At 56.8% G+C, this 17,000-nt stretch overlaps 1 protein-coding gene across 1 annotated transcript in view; it reads right to left on the bottom strand.

The window, feature by feature from the left end:
* The window catches only part of CDH4 (cadherin 4), a 344,923-nt gene that overhangs the window by 281,394 nt on the left and 46,529 nt on the right, over positions 1-17,000 (bottom strand). The window lies entirely within an intron of this gene.

Raw genomic sequence — 17,000 nt, 5'->3', positions numbered from 1 at the left:
ATTCCTCTGCTGCTTTTTAATTCTGACCCTTTTCCTGGGCCTCCTGCTGAGCTGGGAACAGCCCACATTCCTCTTGGTGACACGTTTAAAATGATCCATTCACATGTGAGCAGTCCTCATTTATCAAAAGTCTTCCCCAAATCGAGTGTATATGCCTTTGATCATTCTGGTTGTTTTTCAACAGATCCTGTGAAGATGTTTTTCTATTTTGTGATAATTGCAGAAACCACAGGCTCCGACATGTGGCCCAGAGCTGAGCCCTGAGAAATATCTTTGTCCTTCTGTCTTCCCTCCTCCGGAAACCCCTCCCTGGATGGCCTTTGCCCTGTGACTTCCCAAATGGGTCATCGTCGCTGTGCTCATCCTGCGGCCCGTGGCCTTGAGGTCCTGACCAGAGCTCTCTGCTGGCTCAGGGCGAGCAGGAGGAAATGACACCCACAGGAATGAATGAGCACGGAGGGAGGGACTCGCTGCTCCTGACTGCAGCTCGCTCTAGTGCCCTGTCTCCAAGGCACACGCCAGTCCCAGCGGGTACCTCTTCTGCTTCCTTCTGCTGCAGAGTCTTTCCCACCACCTTCCTGAGCCCTCGCGGTCAGGAGCTCCCGCGTTCATCACCTCTCAGCTCAGGTCCAGCAGGTCCAGGTGCACCCGCAGGGGCCCAGCAGGCCCAGGTGCGCCCGCAGGGGCCCAGCAGGTCCAGGTGCGTCCGCAGGGGCCCAGCAGGTCCAGGTGCACCTTGGTTTCCCCGTGCTCCCTAACAAACCAGACCTCACGTCTCACTTCCCCGAGACAGTGAATCTACAGAGAGACACTCAGAGGCAGCCTCATCGGATTAATGACTGGATATAGTGTGGGTGCAATGAGAAGAGAAAACTCGTGCGGTGGTTTCCTCCGACTTAGAACCAAGTCCTGCCAAGAGCCCCAGATTTCAGCTTTGGGATGTCATCTGTTGTTCCTTCCAAAAAGCCACAGTCCCCGTTCCCGTTGCTTCCAGAGGAGCTGTTTGATCTGTTGTCGTAGCGGAGCTTATTACAGCTAATTACTCAACAGAGAACTCCCTTGCAGGCCTTTCCCACCACCGTGTCATCTAGTGGGGGACGCCGCTATCTTCGGCTTTTGATTTCACTCCATCACAGCCCGCTTTCATCAGGATGCACCGCAGACTCTGATGGGAGCAGTGAGTGCAAAGCGGAGCCTTCCCGTGCCCTGCTTGCCTGGCTGGTCTCCACAGGTGCAAGAGGAGCATCAGGCCGGAGGTGCCGGCTCCCCAAGGAGGGGCTGCGGGGCCCAGGACCTGGCTGACCATCATCTGCCCCCTTGTGGGGCAGAACAAAGGCCCCAGCCAGGCCTCCGAACCTGCTGTGCTGGGGGCAGTGAGAGCAAACCGGCCTCCTTGCAGGCCATCCACCTGTGCAGTGGGAATTAAGAGTTTTCAAGGTTACTGTTTCTCAAGTCAACTTGGCACTTGGACCTACATACATTTTAGTGCAGGTTTCCCCAGGAAGGAAAGTGGGGAGCACACATACATACAGTACACACATGCATACACATTCACACTTTCACACACTCACACATGCTCACACTCACACACATGTACACACATCCACATCCACACATGTGTGCACACACACTCACACACAGGCATGCACACACAGAATTTCGGGAATTGTGCAGGACGGGGTTGCTGATAAGCAGAATGACCCTTCGTTGTACAGGACAGTGAACACGAGACACAGAATCAGTAGCTGGGTCTAAGAGGCCTGTCCCATGCTGTGACATGTGAGTTGCTTCTCTCCGAAAAGAAAAGGAGATGAGAAGTCACTGACACAGAAACTCCCCCTGGAATTAATGACCTCGGCTGCGAGGAGAACGCAGGGCACATTTCTCTGCTGGCTGCCTCAGTGCCTGGCTCTGATTGGACCCCCGTGTTCTAAGGTGGGGTGCCCCGTGGCCAGAGCGAGTGCCTCGGGCATTAAACGCTCTCCTCTGCTGACCCTGGGCTGGGCTGACGGAGAGCATTTGGCGGTATGTTCCCTGTGGGCGGGCGGTTTATGTGGTTTTACGTGGCCTCCTCCCTTCAGCTCCCGCACCAATGCTCCCTTTGGTAAGAATTGCTGTCCGGCCCCGGGCCAGGCTCGCTGCTGCCTCACGCCTCTCACACCAGCCCTTAAGAAAGGAAGCCAAGGTGCTCTCCAGACGAGAGGTTGGAGGTGTCCTCACTCTGACAGCCAGGAAACTGAAGGCAGTGGAGGGGGCCCCACAGCTGGCTCAGCCCTTATTCAACAAATATTTACTGAATGTTTACTCTGCCGGGGCCTTTAGGAGGCTCTGGGGACACAGCCGGGACACAGCCAGCCATGGGCCCTGCACGCCTGGGCCCGCGGTGAACAGGAGACACGCTGGGCCGTGGGAATAAAGCTCAGCGGCAGCCCTGTGTGCTGGCAAAGGGCTGGGCGTTCTGGGGAGGCAATAGGCAGCGAGATAAAGATCCCGTGCCCTGCGCTCATGGTCCGCAGGGCTGAGGAGAGGGCGGCGGACGAGCAACTCACAGGAGCAGTTGTCGGCAAGGGTTCAGGCCTCTGTGCAGGAGACCCTCCTGGGGCTTAGCTGGGGTTCTCTCCCAGAGTCCCCGACCAGCTGGAGACCACGTGCGCGCTTTGAACCGACTCATGTAATACGCCTCAGTAGAGCGAGCATGTGCAACACCAAGCACTAGGCAATGTGTCCTAATGCTGCACGCGCCCAAAGCAAAGAGCGACGATGAACAACTACGAGTGGTCAGCGACGTAGGCGTCATAGGGAGACCCAGGAAAAACAAAGGCAGAGAAGCACAGTCCCAGTTCCAGGGACCACGGACGCCAGATCGGAGGTGACCCGCAGGCTCCCAGGCCTGGCAGGGTGGGGCAGCTGGGGCTGCTTTGTGTGGCCTGCGCAGTGTTCTAAAAATGTTTGCAATGGCTGCCAATATTTTATGTGGGAGATCTCACATTTAATTCCACATTTCTGGGTTCTTCTGAAATCCGTGGTGATCCGGGGGCACTGGGCCACATTCGTGCTGCTGTGACCACCTGTGGTCCCCTGCGCTGGGTCGTGACCGCCCCATTCGTCAGCTTCCCCCAGGGAACTGTCTGGAACTGCACGAGCCCATGGTGAATGGGTGAGAGAGACGGAGAGTTCACCCGACCCGACAGCTCCTCGCATGTGACTCACAGCAGACAGAGGGACGCCTCCTGGGGTCCGAGAGGCTGAGTGGTTGCCAACAGTGCAGGGCAGGGGCAACTGCTGGGGTTAGATCTCGGTCAGCCATGTCCTTCTAGGGCAGCGGTTCTCAACCTGTGGGTCGCGACCCCTTTGGCGGTGGAACGATCCTTTCACAGGGGTCGCCTAAGACCATCCTGCATATCAGATATTTACATGATGATTCATAACAGTAGCAACATTACAGTTATGAAGTAGCAACGAACATAATTTTATGGTTGGGTCACAACATGAGGAACTGTATTTAAAGGGCCAGAAGGTTGGGAACCACTGTTCTAGGGCATTCTGTCTTACACGCACTCAGAGAGGCCAAGAGAGACGCTCCATGTCCACGGAGAGGCAGGCCCCATGCAACAGGGAGAGGCAAGGCGGCAGCCTCCCCATCTTTCTAATGGGGTTCCCAGGCAGCGTGCTGCCCGCCGCCATGCAGGGCACCGACGAGACAGCTGGGTGGGGGTGTGCTGAGCAAGGCTCCCCAGCGTCTGGCTCGGAGGGGAGCAATCACCTGAGACCCCCCAGCGGATCCAACCGGCTGGAAACGTCCTTCCTTTCTTAGCACATGTGGTTCTTGTAAGAACGTCTCTTCCTTCCACACGCTGCAGAGGGAAAGGCTAAACCTACGGGGCCTCTTTGAACTTGATTTCACATTTCTCAAATCTGTCCAGTTAATCCCAACCTAGATCCAATCTGCTGACTTGTCTCCCAAACTGGCTGATTTTCAGTTGCTCTGGCTTTTTTTTTTTAAAGAGATATTTTCTAATAGATGAAAAACATTTCTTTTCATGCTTCACTAGTGCAAAAACAGCGGAACCAATTTAGCCCGAACTTTCGCCATAGCTTGTTACAATCCTAATTAAAATATTCTCATTCGGCACAGGCTGTGGGGGACATAGCATCGCGCTGTCAGTCAAATTCTGGCTGACATCTACAACCAGCTACACAGAAAAGCAACCATGCGGCTTTTCACTCTTTGCTGCCTCTTGAAGGAGCTGCAGGAAGAAAATTAATGGTGAGGGGATTAAAGCAAGGAGGGGCACCGTGCTTCTCCGCTTGGCTGAGCTCATGAATAACTGGGCACAGACTCGCAGGCACATGGCTGAGCTGGGGGGACAGCGCTGGATCTAAGTGCTGGACCCTTCCCAGGGTCACCTAGGCAGCCCGGCTCTCAACGCAGGGAATGGCCATGCTGCTGGATGGGAGGGGGCAGGCGCCGTGACCCAAGGGTCACCTCCCAGCTTTGGTACCTCGGGCAAGGGGTGAGCCCTGCACACAGACGATGCCTCATCTTTCCCACGGAAATAATGAACCTTCCCACCAGGCGACGGCATCGCAACTCACACTGGGCACAGGACCGGCGCTCCAGAAACGCGGTTGCCACGTTTTACCATCCCTCCTGATGAGCGCCCCGGTAAACAAAGATAAGCTCTTGAGGTAAAAAATATTAAAACAGAAATAGCTTAAACTTTCTAGAAACAAACTTTTACCAAATGCACGGTCTGCTTTGTGCCTGCCGAGACACCGGGACCCTCTCCTGACAGCACCGGTCATTTCCAGAACAATACATCAGTACCTGGGTCACAGGCGCCAGGGTCCTTAGGCTGAGAAGAAGGCAGGGACATTTTCCTAATTTCCTAATGCTTTCTGGCTCTTATGACTTCTGTGCATGTGTGTGTGCATGTGTGTACAGAGCGATAGCCTGCTAGATGCATTATTCATATGATTGACACATATATAGATATGTACACACAGAGAGGATAGGTAGCTGCATAGATGATTGACGTAGACGATAGATATAGAGGCATAGACAGATGATTGACAGACAGAAGACAGATGTATAGAGAGGTGCATAGATAGATGGGTGATTGACAGAAGACAGACACAGACCAAGGCAGACGCACAGAGAGGACAGGCGCATGGACGTATGTGCTCACACACACGATGTGCATGTCTACACGCAGCTCCCTCTGTTGCATCAGCTACCACCTCTCCACGTTCTTGGCGCCCAGGTCTCAGCAGCCCGTTTCTCTTCTGAACGCAGGAGACCAGGTGGCTGACCGTGTGTGACACGGAGCAGCTCAGGTGAGGCTTGTGCAGGCGCCCGGGGGCCCCGGTGGTTTCCATTTCAGGGGCACGTTCTTCTGATTTGTTGTCAGTGTTCACCTTAGACCCAAAGGTCACCCTGAGAGGAAGCCTACCGGCACCCGCCACCCTCCCCTTGGTGCTGTGGCCGCGTCTGAGCCCTGAAGGGCTCTGGGTGACGACCGCTCCCCATGCTCTAAACACGCGTCTCCTGTCAGCAAGATGGGATGAGTGCGTCCTCTGCCCCAGCCTTCCACCGCCGCCCTTGCGGCCATGGCCCCGACCCGGAGGTCGAGTGGGGCCTGCAGCCTCCTGGGACGGCTCATTCCTGGGCCCGGAAGGAGCAGGTCTCTGCTGAAGGAACAGAATTCCTCCCTGCTCCATGGCGCGGCCACATTTGAGAAACTGGGTTCCCTCAGCGGCTGCACCAGATTGCTGAGTGTGAAGCCCAAACCCCAAAGCCAGCAAGAATGCAGTCGGCGCTGCTTTTTGTTACGAGGAAATGGCCTATAAAACGTTAATGCCCGACACAGTGTGGCCGCAACACCTACTGCACAGGGCACTTCTAGGGGTGGGAGCTGCCCGGGACAGCCAGCGGCACTCTGGCTGCCTCCCCGCAAGGCCCATCCTGCCCTCCATCGGGCACTGCTCTCCCGGCTTTGCTGGGACAGGAATGTGACAGGAGTGTGGGGCGGGGTCGGTCACCACCAGCGGACTGCACCAGGGAAGCCGAGCCGGTCAGCAGTGCCAGCAGCTGTGGCCAGAAAGAAGATTCCAGGCCAGAGGCAGGTGGGAGGAGCAGCAGGGATGTGAGAGGGACGGTGGAAAGCCTTCTTCTTTTCTCTTTTAATTATTGTCACCTTTGCTTTATATCAACAACAAGGACGCACCAGGAAGTCCCCTCTGGACGCCGCCACGTGCAGGTATCTCGCTAAACTCTAACTGCGAGTTCTCCTACTGACCTCCCGGGACCCCTCACAGCGGGTGGTTCTCTCCAGAGAACAGAGCAGGAAACTGCAGACAGGTGAAGGCGCAAACCAGAGGGAACCTTGGAGCTCAAAGGATCAGCACGAGGCCCAGGCCCAGGAAAGTACCTTCTTGCAAACCTGGACCTTCCCACCGACCCCGGCCTGAGGAATGTCCCAGATGCAGAGCAGGGGCAGGCCACCTGCTGGCACTGACCTACGCCCCTGCGGGGCGGGGGCGGGGGGGTGGCGGGGAGGGCGTCCTGGGCACCACGGGCTGTGTAGCAGCATCCCTGGCCTCTCCCCACTAGAAGCTAGTAGTGCCCTCTTCCCTCCTGACAACCAAGTGCCCCCAGACACTGTCTCTGAGGGAACGTCACCTGGTGGACACCAGTGCCACAGTCTTCAGGACTGTCACCATGTGGTGGATGACCTGCTCCCACGCCTACAGGCGGGAAACAGCTGCCCGACACTGAGACCGAAGGCCCATCCTCTAGCCACAGGGGCACGTGGGCTGGGACACCACCATTCTCCCCTGCGCGCAAACACCTCATCAAGGCCAAAGCCCATTTCCCTTTTCAGATGTTTCCAAAGTGGCCTATTCCAAGCTCTGGCTCACAGGGCTGCCGTCTATTGGAGGTGAGCAGGGGCAACTCCCAAGTATTGCACTTCCATCAACTTTTATAGGGAAAAGAAGATGAAAGAAGCGGAATTAGCTTGAATTAAAAGCCAGCTGCAGAAGGAGTGGTTAATTTGAATGATGTCCACTGTCAATGCCGCGGAATGAAGTCGGGACTTCTATGAGGACCATATTCCGTGAGCCTGAGTACATTAAGGCAGTTTACAAGGTAATGAGTTAGATAACGGTGCGGAAATGAATTCACGGGCCCTGGTCAGAGGCATTATGCAATCCGCGAGGACTTGGCACATTGCCTGAGAGTCTGAAATTAATTTTAATGGAAGAGTGATGCTAGTCTGGGACGGGCTGCTTCAGAGAGGTCTGCCAGCTGCAGGTGCCAGGCCCTGGTGGCCCCGCTCCCCGGGCACCATGTCCGAAACCTTGACACCACCCACCTGTGACCAAAATTTGCCTCCAGTGGAGGGAGAAGCAAAGCTGTCCTTTCCCTGAGAGGTGCGGGGCCAACTCGAGAACTGGGCCTTGGTGGAAAGTGGGGGGCATGGGCAGCTGGCAGTGAGAAGTCTGGGAGCTGAGAACACCTCGCCCTTCATTTACTTAAAGCTGGAGGGGAGGAAAGACAGTGCTCCATCCCAGAAGTGGTGGACGCAAGCAAGGAGGGGCCCAGCACGAGGCCCAGGCAATCCACTGGGACTCAGGCAGGATAAATGGACCCCTTGGTCATTGTACTTTGAGGTTTCCAGATTTCCGTAGTCCTCAACTTTTTGTGCCAGGAGTGGAGAATGGAAAATTGGCAGCATTTCTCCCCCTCAGCATTGCACGCGTTCACAGTGTGTCAGGTGACTTGCTCTGTGTTCAGAAGAACTCAGAAGACCAGAGAAAAGCATGCAAACAACAGCCAGGGAGTGAATGGAACATGTGACAAGGAATGGAGGTGCAGCATATGTAAAGAGCTCCTACAAATCAATAAGAAAAAGCCAAGCCACCCCAAAGAATATATTCATGCGAGTAGAAATAAAATTGGTCAATATAAAACATGAAATGGCCAACCCTACCAGTTATCAAGAAAATGAAAATTAAAACAAAATACCGTGCTCCAAGTACCAGATGGTCATAAACGGAAAGGGCCGAGACCACCAGTGCTGCGAGGCTGCCGGAGTGAGCACACCCATGGATTCTCTGCGGGCACTGAAACAGGTGAAGTCATTTTAAGGGCGGTTTACAGTGTTTCGCATTTTCATATGTGTTTACCAGAATGCAGAAAGACACTGGTTATAACAAGGAACACCATGGCAATAATATAAATGTCAGCAATAATAGTTAAGTAAATTAGTGGGGCACCCAATCTGTGGGAGCCCCTCCCCGGCTGGACCGGGTCTGATCGTCGCCCGCTCCGTGAAAGGACACTGTCAGTGCGGGCGCTGCCAGGAGGAGGCACAGAGCCCTCGCCAGGCATGGCTGGTACGTACCCTTCTCGGCTCTATTTTAACTTGTGGGGCTTTCTTTTAAAGAAATGTTAGCCACGTAGGAAATGCCACGGAAGGGATGTCATTCCTGAGACTGTCCAGAAATGTCTAAGACTCTCCTCTGCATCTGTCAGCTTCGTCGGTGCCTAGAATGATGGTCAGCGCGTCTCACTCACTCCAACCCCTGGCGGGCGTGGAGAGTGCCAGCCGACGAGGAGGCCAGAAGGCTGAGGCCGGAGGCGCCTTCCCCACGTCACGGGCTGCAAAGGACGCAGCCAGTTCAACAAGTGAGACTAGACCAGCCGTGGGCAAACTATGGCCCGCGGGCTGGATCAGGCCCATTTGAAATGAATAAAACTAAAAAAAAAAAAGACCGTACCCTTTTATGTAATGATGTTTACTTTGAATTTATGTCAGTTCACACACACACTCCATCCATGCTTTTGTTCCGGCCCTCCGGTCCAGTTTAAGAACCCATTGTGGCCCTCGAGTCAAAAAGTTTGCCCACCCCTGGACTAGAGGCTCTGAGCTCAAAGCCACCCGGGTGTGGCCTGGCTCCCCGACATCAGGTGTGGCAGTGGGCTGTCCGGAGGATGGAGGGGTGGGGCTCATCACGCCTACCAGGGCTGCTCACAGGAGCCCCCCTTCCGAGCCCAGCGCCAGGCCAGGCCAGCCTTGCCTGCATTCAGGCGTGGAGCCTGCGCCTGGCCCCTGCCTGCTTCAGGGTCGTTCTGCCTGCAGCCTGTTCTGTGTCTCTCACGATGTGCTCTCCGATCTGCACGACGCTTCCTTGCAAAATTAGTTTTAGAAAATCAAGACGAGCCACAGCAGCGTGCTCACGGAGTATGACCCTCAGTGAGGCCTGGCTCCTGGCGGCACGTCTGCCTGGCTGCACACAGAAGCAGGTCTCCCAGACAGACACACGCTCCTTACCCGGAAAGGGCCACCCTGGGTCAGAGGTGATACGCGCTCTGGGACAGGACTGGACAGTTACAGGATAATCCGATAGTGGTTCCGACACCCATGTTTGCATAACCTAGACACCTGCGGCCCGAACTCCCAGCCTGCCGCCCGCGGACGTGGAGGCCCGCTTCTCCTTCCAGATCAAGAGAACACGGCCGCCCTGTGCCAGGACTCAGAGGCGAGCTGACTTTCCCCGAACACTCAGGCCGGGCTAATTTGCTGTACAAGCACCTGCCATTCCTGACGGAGCTCCATGTGGTCCTGAGTGAGAGGGACCCCAGAGCACACCCCATGGCAGGGGAATGGGGGTTCCCAGCGCTCCTCACTGCAGGGGAGTCGGGGTTCCCAGAGCTCCTCACTGCGGGGGAGTCGGGGTTCCCAGAGCTCCTCACTGCGGGGGAGTCGGGGTTCCCAGCGCTCCTCACTGCGGGGGATGGGGGTTCCCAGCGCTCCTCACTGCAGGGGAGTCGGGGTTCCCAGAGCTCCTCACTGCAGGGGAGTCGGGGTTCCCAGCGCTCCTCACTGCGGGGGAGTCAGGGTTCCCAGTGCTCCTCACTGGGGGGGATGGGGGTTCCCAGCGCTCCTCACTGCGGGGGAGTCGGGGGTTCCTGACACTTCTCAATTGGGGGAATGGGGGTTCCCGGCGCTCCTCACTGGGGGGAATGGGGGTTCCCAGTGCTCCTCACTATGGGGAAATGGGGGGTTCCTGACACTTCTCAATTGGGGGAATGGGGGTTCCCGGCGCTCCTCACTGCGGGGAATGGGGGTTCCCAGCGCTCCTCACTGCGGGGGAGTCGGGGGTTCCTGACACTTCTCAATTGGGGGAATGGGGGTTCCCGGTGCTCCTCACTGGGGGGAATGGGGGTTCCCAGTGCTCCTCACTATGGGGAAATGGGGGGTTCCTGAAACTTCTCAAATGGGGGAATGGGGGTTCCCGGCGCTCCTCACTGCGGGGAATGGGGGTTCCCAGTGCTCCTAACTGGGGGGAATGGGGGTTCCCCAGTGCTCCTCACTATGGGGAAATGGGGGGTTCCTGACACTTCTCAATTGGGGGAATGGGGGTTCCCAGTGCTCCTCACTATGGGGGAATGGGGGGTTCCTGACACTTCTCAATTAGGGGAGTGGGGGGTTCCCAGTGCTCCTCACTATGGGGAAATGGGGGGTTCCTGACACTTCTCAATTGGGGGAATGGGGGTTCCCGGAGCTCCTCACTGCGGGGAATGGGGGTTCCCAGTGCTCCTAACTGGGGGGAATGGGGATTCCCAGTGCTCCTCACTATGGGGAAATGGGGGGTTCCTGACACTTCTCAATTGGGGGAATGGGGGTTCCCAGTGCTCCTCACTATGGGGGGAATGGGGGGTTCCTGATACTTCTCAATTAGGGGAGTGGGGGTTCCCAGTGCTCCTCACTGGGGGGAATGGGGGGTTCCTGACACTTCTCAATTGGGGGAATGGGGGTTCCCGGCGCTCCTCACTGCGGGGAATGGGGGTTCCCAGTGCTCCTAACTGGGGGGAATGGGGATTCCCAGTGCTCCTCACTATGGGGGAATGGGGGGTTCCTGATACTTCTCAATTGGGGGAATGGGGGTTCCCGGCGCTCCTCACTGCGGGGAATGGGGGTTCCCAGTCTCCTCACTGGGGGGAATGGGGGGTCCCGGCGCTCCTCACTGCGGGCATCTGGGGAGGTCTACGACCCTTTAAAGAACGCTGCCGACCTACACTCATTATTCCTTCTGCGCCGTCATATGTAGTCACCACAGGAAGAATCGTGGGAGCCCACTTCCTGCTACATTTTTTCCTCTTTGGTAAAGGATTTAGGGGGGAAAGTATGTTGATAGTGGGGTTTTTCCTTTCAGTGGTTCTCAACCTTCCTAATGCCGGACCCTTTAATACAGTTCCTCATGTTGTGGTGACTCCCAACCATAAAATTATTTTCGTTGCTACTTCATAACTGTAATTTTGCTACTGTTATGAATCGTCATGTAAATATCTGATATGCAGGATGTATTTTCATTGTTCATGACCCACAGGTTGAGAACTGCTGCCAGTAAAAGCCAAGCGAGACTGCCTGGACCCGGGAACCAGGAGGCAGGCTGCCACCACGGACCCGTGGGCACTCACCGATGTGACCGGGGGGGGGCGCTGGCCAGTGAAGGGCGGCTGTGGAAGGGCTCCGTGAGGGCAGGGCTTGGGCCATGTGGGCATGAGGCTGGGGGACCTCACCAATGCAGATCTGGACAACTGGGGTCAGGGAGCCGGGCTGTGGGGCCGGCTGTGGGGTCGGGCACATCCGAGAACACAGGGAAGGTGTCGCCGACCCTGAAGAATCCACAGGTGGCGAGGGAGACGGGCACGGACCAGTGTCAGACTGGGGTGTTTATTACATGCTCGAGCCCACCTGCAGGGGCAAGGAAAGCGGTGGGTTACTGCGTCTGGGGGGCGGTGAAGACCAGGGGACATGCTGGCCCGCCGCATGGGTATGGGGTCCTATCCTGGTGCCACCGGCCATGGCCGCCACCTGCTGAGGCCCAGGGGGGTCCCTGCGCCCTGCTCCTCTCCGCCCTGGAACCCACGCTCCACGCGCTGGGGTTGCTGTGAGCCAGTCACATGGCGGCCGCTGCTGATGGCCCTCCGGAGCCGCCCGCGCACTGAGCACCGACCCCACCCCCTGCCTCCCACCTCCCCACCCAAACTCCCCTTCCTCTGACGCGGCCGAGTCCCTTCAGGGCTCTGTCCTCCTCCTCAGTGCCTCGGCTGGAGATGCTCACAGCCCTCGCCCGCCATGCACGCTCGTGTGTTTGCGTTCGCCTAGAAGCGACCCCCAGGGAGGGGCATGAGACCCCCAGGAAGGGCCTGGGGAAGAGCCGGCGCCAAGGCCGTGCTCAGGAAGCAGGCACCTCGAAGGGCCCCTCTTGTGCCCCAGTGCGCCACCCGGCGGACCAGCCCCTGGGGCCCCCAACTTGAGGGGGAGACGCCAAGGCCGTGGCTCCGGACAGATCCCTGTCCGTCTAAGTCCAAGCTCGCGGACGGTGACTCAACCTCCCCGTCATAACCGTTGTCATGGTGACAGTGAGTTCACAGAGTCCATGCCACGCCTCCGGGTCTAATGAGATGAAGAAGTGACCCCAGGGCCTCGGACACTGGCACTGCTGTCGCAGACCTGGCCCCGGGCCCCGGGCAGGCGCCCTCACGCTGCCCTCACGGCTTCTGGCGGCCCGTCCGCCCTACTTTAAGCCCAGTCAAAACTGGACACTGACGGCTCCGGGACATTCTATTCTCAAGGAAGCAGCGTAGGTGAGTGACGGGGCCAACGCTGCTTTTAAACGCTGGGGGTGGGATTCCACTGATTGCTGGGTGGTGTCACCTGAAGTTTCAAGACACTCCAGGTGAGAAAAGAAAGAAAACAGCACACCTATCGCCCACCCCACATCACTCTGTAGATCAGTGGTTCTCAACCTTGGCTGCACATTAGAATCACCTGGGAATCTTTTTAAAATCTTGATTTCTGGCCCTCATCCTCTGGAAATTCTGTTTCTCTGTTACTAATGTTGTGGCCCCACCCCATAACAAAGAAACAGAATTTCCAGAGGATGAGGCCCAGGAATGAGGATTTTAAAAAGATTCCCAGGTGATTCTAATGTGCAGCCAGGGTTGAGAACCACTGCTGTAGATGAGGGATGGCATCTACGCGGCAAGTGTGCCCACAGTGAGGGGGCCGAGGAGGGCGGCACCTGGCTCACGTGGGTCTCCATCTTTCTCGCCCGGAGAACCGAGACTCCTGGTAGAATCTGATTACTGACCAAAGGCGACAGCTAGGCATCACAATGACACAGAAGCACCTCTGCCCCGTGTTGCCGGAGCGCGAGAGCCACACCCAGACTCTTCCTGAATCTCAGCCGGTCGCGGCGGGCGGAGCACCGCGAGGCACACGGGGCCGCTCTACAGGAAAAGGCTGGCAGCATAAAATCACTCTGTTGCTACGGAGATCTGACCCAGCTCTTGAAATCCAAGACTTAAGTAATTCTGCTGATTGTGGCACTTTATGGGGTGACCTCATATTCGCAATTTCAAACTCAGGAAAGCCTTATGTTGAGTGCGTGCCTATGAGCTTGTGCTAGGATGATAGATGTCATAAAAAATTGAAATATTAACATTAACTACAAGACCTGGGGAATAAGGACGCAGCCGAAAATTACCAAGAAAAATCAATGTAGAAACTGGAAAGCGGTGGAACTTTATAAATGAAAGACAACTCACCACTTCACAGTGGCCAGGTGGTTTGGACCTGCCCACCCTGTCGCTGGGGGAAGCAGTGAACCTAAAGCAAAGACACTCACGGGCGCTCATAAGGGAAAACAGACACAGTGACTTGCCTCTTGCTTTCCATTTTAACAGCCTCAATGCCCATCTGTGTTAAACTGCAAATTACCGCCAATCCTTTCCGAATGTGGACAGAAGAATAATGACAAATAAAGATAGAAAGCCCTACGGACAAGCTAAGTGACCCCTAAACCTAAGGGATTCCAGAGCAAGCAGATGTTGGGGACCTACTCGAGCACTCTGCCGGGGAGGCCCGGTGAGGTCTGTGAGGCCTGGGGAGGCCCAGGGAGGCCTGTGGAGGCCCGTGGAGGCCCGCAGAGGTCCAAGTAGGTGTGGGGAGGTCCGGGAGTCCCAGGGAGGCCCGGGGAGGCCTGGGGAGGCCTGCAGAGGTCCGAGGAGGTGTAGGGAGGTCCGGGGAGTCCCAGGGAGGCCCGTGGAGGCCCGCAGAGGTCCGAGGAGGTGTGGGGAGGTTCGGGGAGGCCCAAGGAGGCCCAGGGAGGCCCGCGGAAGTCTGGGGAGGCCTGGGGAGGCCCAGGGGAGGAGCCTTAGATGGCCATCAGAGCAGGAACGTCCAGAGAAACAGGCGCCAGGGCCGGCATGTGGCGGGTCCTCTTGGCCCCTCTCGGCTCCCGTCGGGCCTCTCCTGGCCTCACACTCTCTTAGAAATTCCGCGAGCCCTTGGCACAGGCTAAGACCTGTCTCATCCCTACGGTTGTGTCCAGAGCTCTTCTACCTGGAATGTCCCCTCTTCGTTCTTCAAGAAGACATAACCCCGAACACCTAAGCCACGCCGGTTCCCCAGAGACCGTCTCGGCACTCACCTGTTTCATCTCTGTCCCTAATGTGCCAGGCCCCCTTCCATCCATCGGTGACTCTGTCCTCGCCGATGGGGAATGCGCGGATGACGCTGACATGAGGGCCCGTGCCTTCTCGGAGCCTAATAATCTACTGTGGATCGTACGGACTTTGAAATGCACTTTGAAGAGAAGGCGCCGGGGCCAGAAGGCACCTTCAGCCAGGGCTCCAGAATAGAGACGACAGGAGGCCAGCAACTAGAACATGTCTGTGACCCAAACTGAGCCTTTGCACAAGCCACGGGAGTTGGGACATCTGTCCCTGCAGCCACATGACATTTGCCAACTGGCCCCAGAACCGGCGCAGGTCCTGTGCCGTGTGGGTGGGGGCGCGAAGGCTGGCGAAGCCCTCGGCTTAGCCCCCTGCACTTGCTGAGCGAAAACCTTCCATACGAGGTGAAAGTAAAGGCTCCTCCCCAGCTACAGCATGAAGAGCATCCCGGCAGTTCTGGGGTGACACCGTGACCCCGTACACACAGGCACCTAGGAGATCAGGCAAGCCACTGCTTGGGCTCCATTTTCTTAATGAGTGCGGTCATTTGTGAGGGTCCGAGGAGGAGTCGATATGCAGCATTAGGCCCAGGTGGGGCGATTTCAAATATTTAGGATTCTCTAATTCTTTCCATTCCTTTTAAAAAAATATTTTTAATTGATTTTTAGAGAGAGAGGAAGGGAAAGGGAGAGTGAAGCATCGATCAGCTGCCTCCTGCACACCCCCTGCCGGGGACGGAACAGGCAACCTTTCCATGCTTGGGACCAGGCCCGACCCACCGAGCCACGTGCCAGGGCTGTTGTCGTTAACCCTCACCCAAGGATATTGTCCATTGATATTTAGAGCTACTGCAAGGGAGAGAGGGAGACAGGGAGAGAGACATCGATGTGAGAGACACAACTGGTTGCCTCCCGCACGGGCCCCGACTGGGGCTGGGGATCGAGCCTGCAACCGAGGTCCGTGCCGGTGGCTGGAATTGAGCCCGAGACCCTTCAGTCCACGTGCTGATGCTCTAGCCACTGAGCAACCAGCGAGGGCAAGTAACTTTTTTCTTTTTAAGGCTAAATGTAAGTTTCACTTAAGATACCACCTTTACAGGTGAGTGCCATGCAGGATTCTGGAACAGACTTGTCACTCATGGACCCTTGGCCGTCGCCCTCCGGCTCCCGCAGCCCCTGTGACCGGGAGGAAGTCACTTCTGAGCTAAGACGATAACCAGAGAGAAGGTCGTGCACATGGTCCCCTCCGGGCACCTGTCCAAGCTCACCCACCTGCAGACCGGACACGCAGGACTGGCGCTCATCCACGTGGCTGCACCGCCCGCGGCCTCACAGGCTGGCCTATGCATTTCTACAGAGTTTCACAAGGGCTTGAGCAGTGGTTCTCAACCTTCCTCATGCCGCGGCCCTTTAATACAGCTCCTCATGTTGTGGTGACCCCCAATTTCATTGTTATAAATTGAACATAATTAAACATAGTGATTAATCACAAAAACAATATGTAATTATATATGTGTTTTCCGATGGTCTTAGGCGACCCTTGTGAAAGGGTCGTTCGACCCCCAAAGGGGTCATGACCCACAGGTTGAGAACCGCTGCCCTAGAGCCTTGGACTAAACAGCCCGGCATCAGCACCATCGGCAGCCGCCACGCCCTCAGGGAGCTCCCCCTGGGCCCTTGGCACACCCTGGCCTCGGGTCCCTGAGCCTCTCTGCTCGCCTCGCCTTGGGACGTTCGGCACTGAGGAGACACAGAATGCGAGACAAGAAGGGGGTGTGAGCCCTTCTGCCAATCACGTCCAATGAGCGCCGCAGTGGGATCTTGCCACTCTGCCCCTCCCTCCTGAACCACGGCTTCCCCTCAATAAGCAAGACGTACGGACGTAGGGACCTATGTGTATGAAACCAAGTGGGCTTTCCCCAGCAGCTTGGAAGTGCTATCCTTTGGAATTTCCCACTCCTCCGTTGGGTCCGTAGGAGGCCATACAGCTGTTTTCTTTGTCACTGGTGTCGTTTATCTCCCCCAAGTTCACATCGCTGAAGCAGAAGTTCAACAAAAGTGACAACAGTGGCTGATGCTGACCGAGACCACGCGACGTGAGCATCACAACCTCCGCGGTACCTTCCGCGCCGGGGCCTCTGTGGAAAGCGGGTAAAGCCCGGAGGGGCGGCCACGGACACCACGCCAGGACGCCTCTGTCCCGAGCTACCTGCGGGGCAGGGACCGTGTCATTCAGGGGCAGGGACACGACCTGTGGCTTACCCGAGGGCTCTCCGTGGAGCCCAGCTACTGCCAGTGCAATAGCGGCGACTTCCTGTCCCGGGAAGACCACAGGAGCCTCTCAGAGTCCTAATCCTGTGTCAGTGGCCGCCCCGCCTCGGCCAATGTGGTCCTTATGGGGCCAAACGTTAGCTTTGGTGGTCGGTGCCTCAACGTGCAGGGCTTTCTGAGAAAACAGAATCCCACAC

The sequence above is a fragment of the Myotis myotis genome, unplaced genomic scaffold, assembly GCF_014108235.1.
Source record: "Myotis myotis isolate mMyoMyo1 unplaced genomic scaffold, mMyoMyo1.p scaffold_m19_p_9, whole genome shotgun sequence".
Taxonomy (NCBI): Eukaryota; Metazoa; Chordata; class Mammalia; order Chiroptera; family Vespertilionidae; genus Myotis; species Myotis myotis.
The sequence above is the reverse complement of the archived record's forward strand: the minus strand, read 5'-3'. Positions and strand labels throughout refer to the sequence as shown.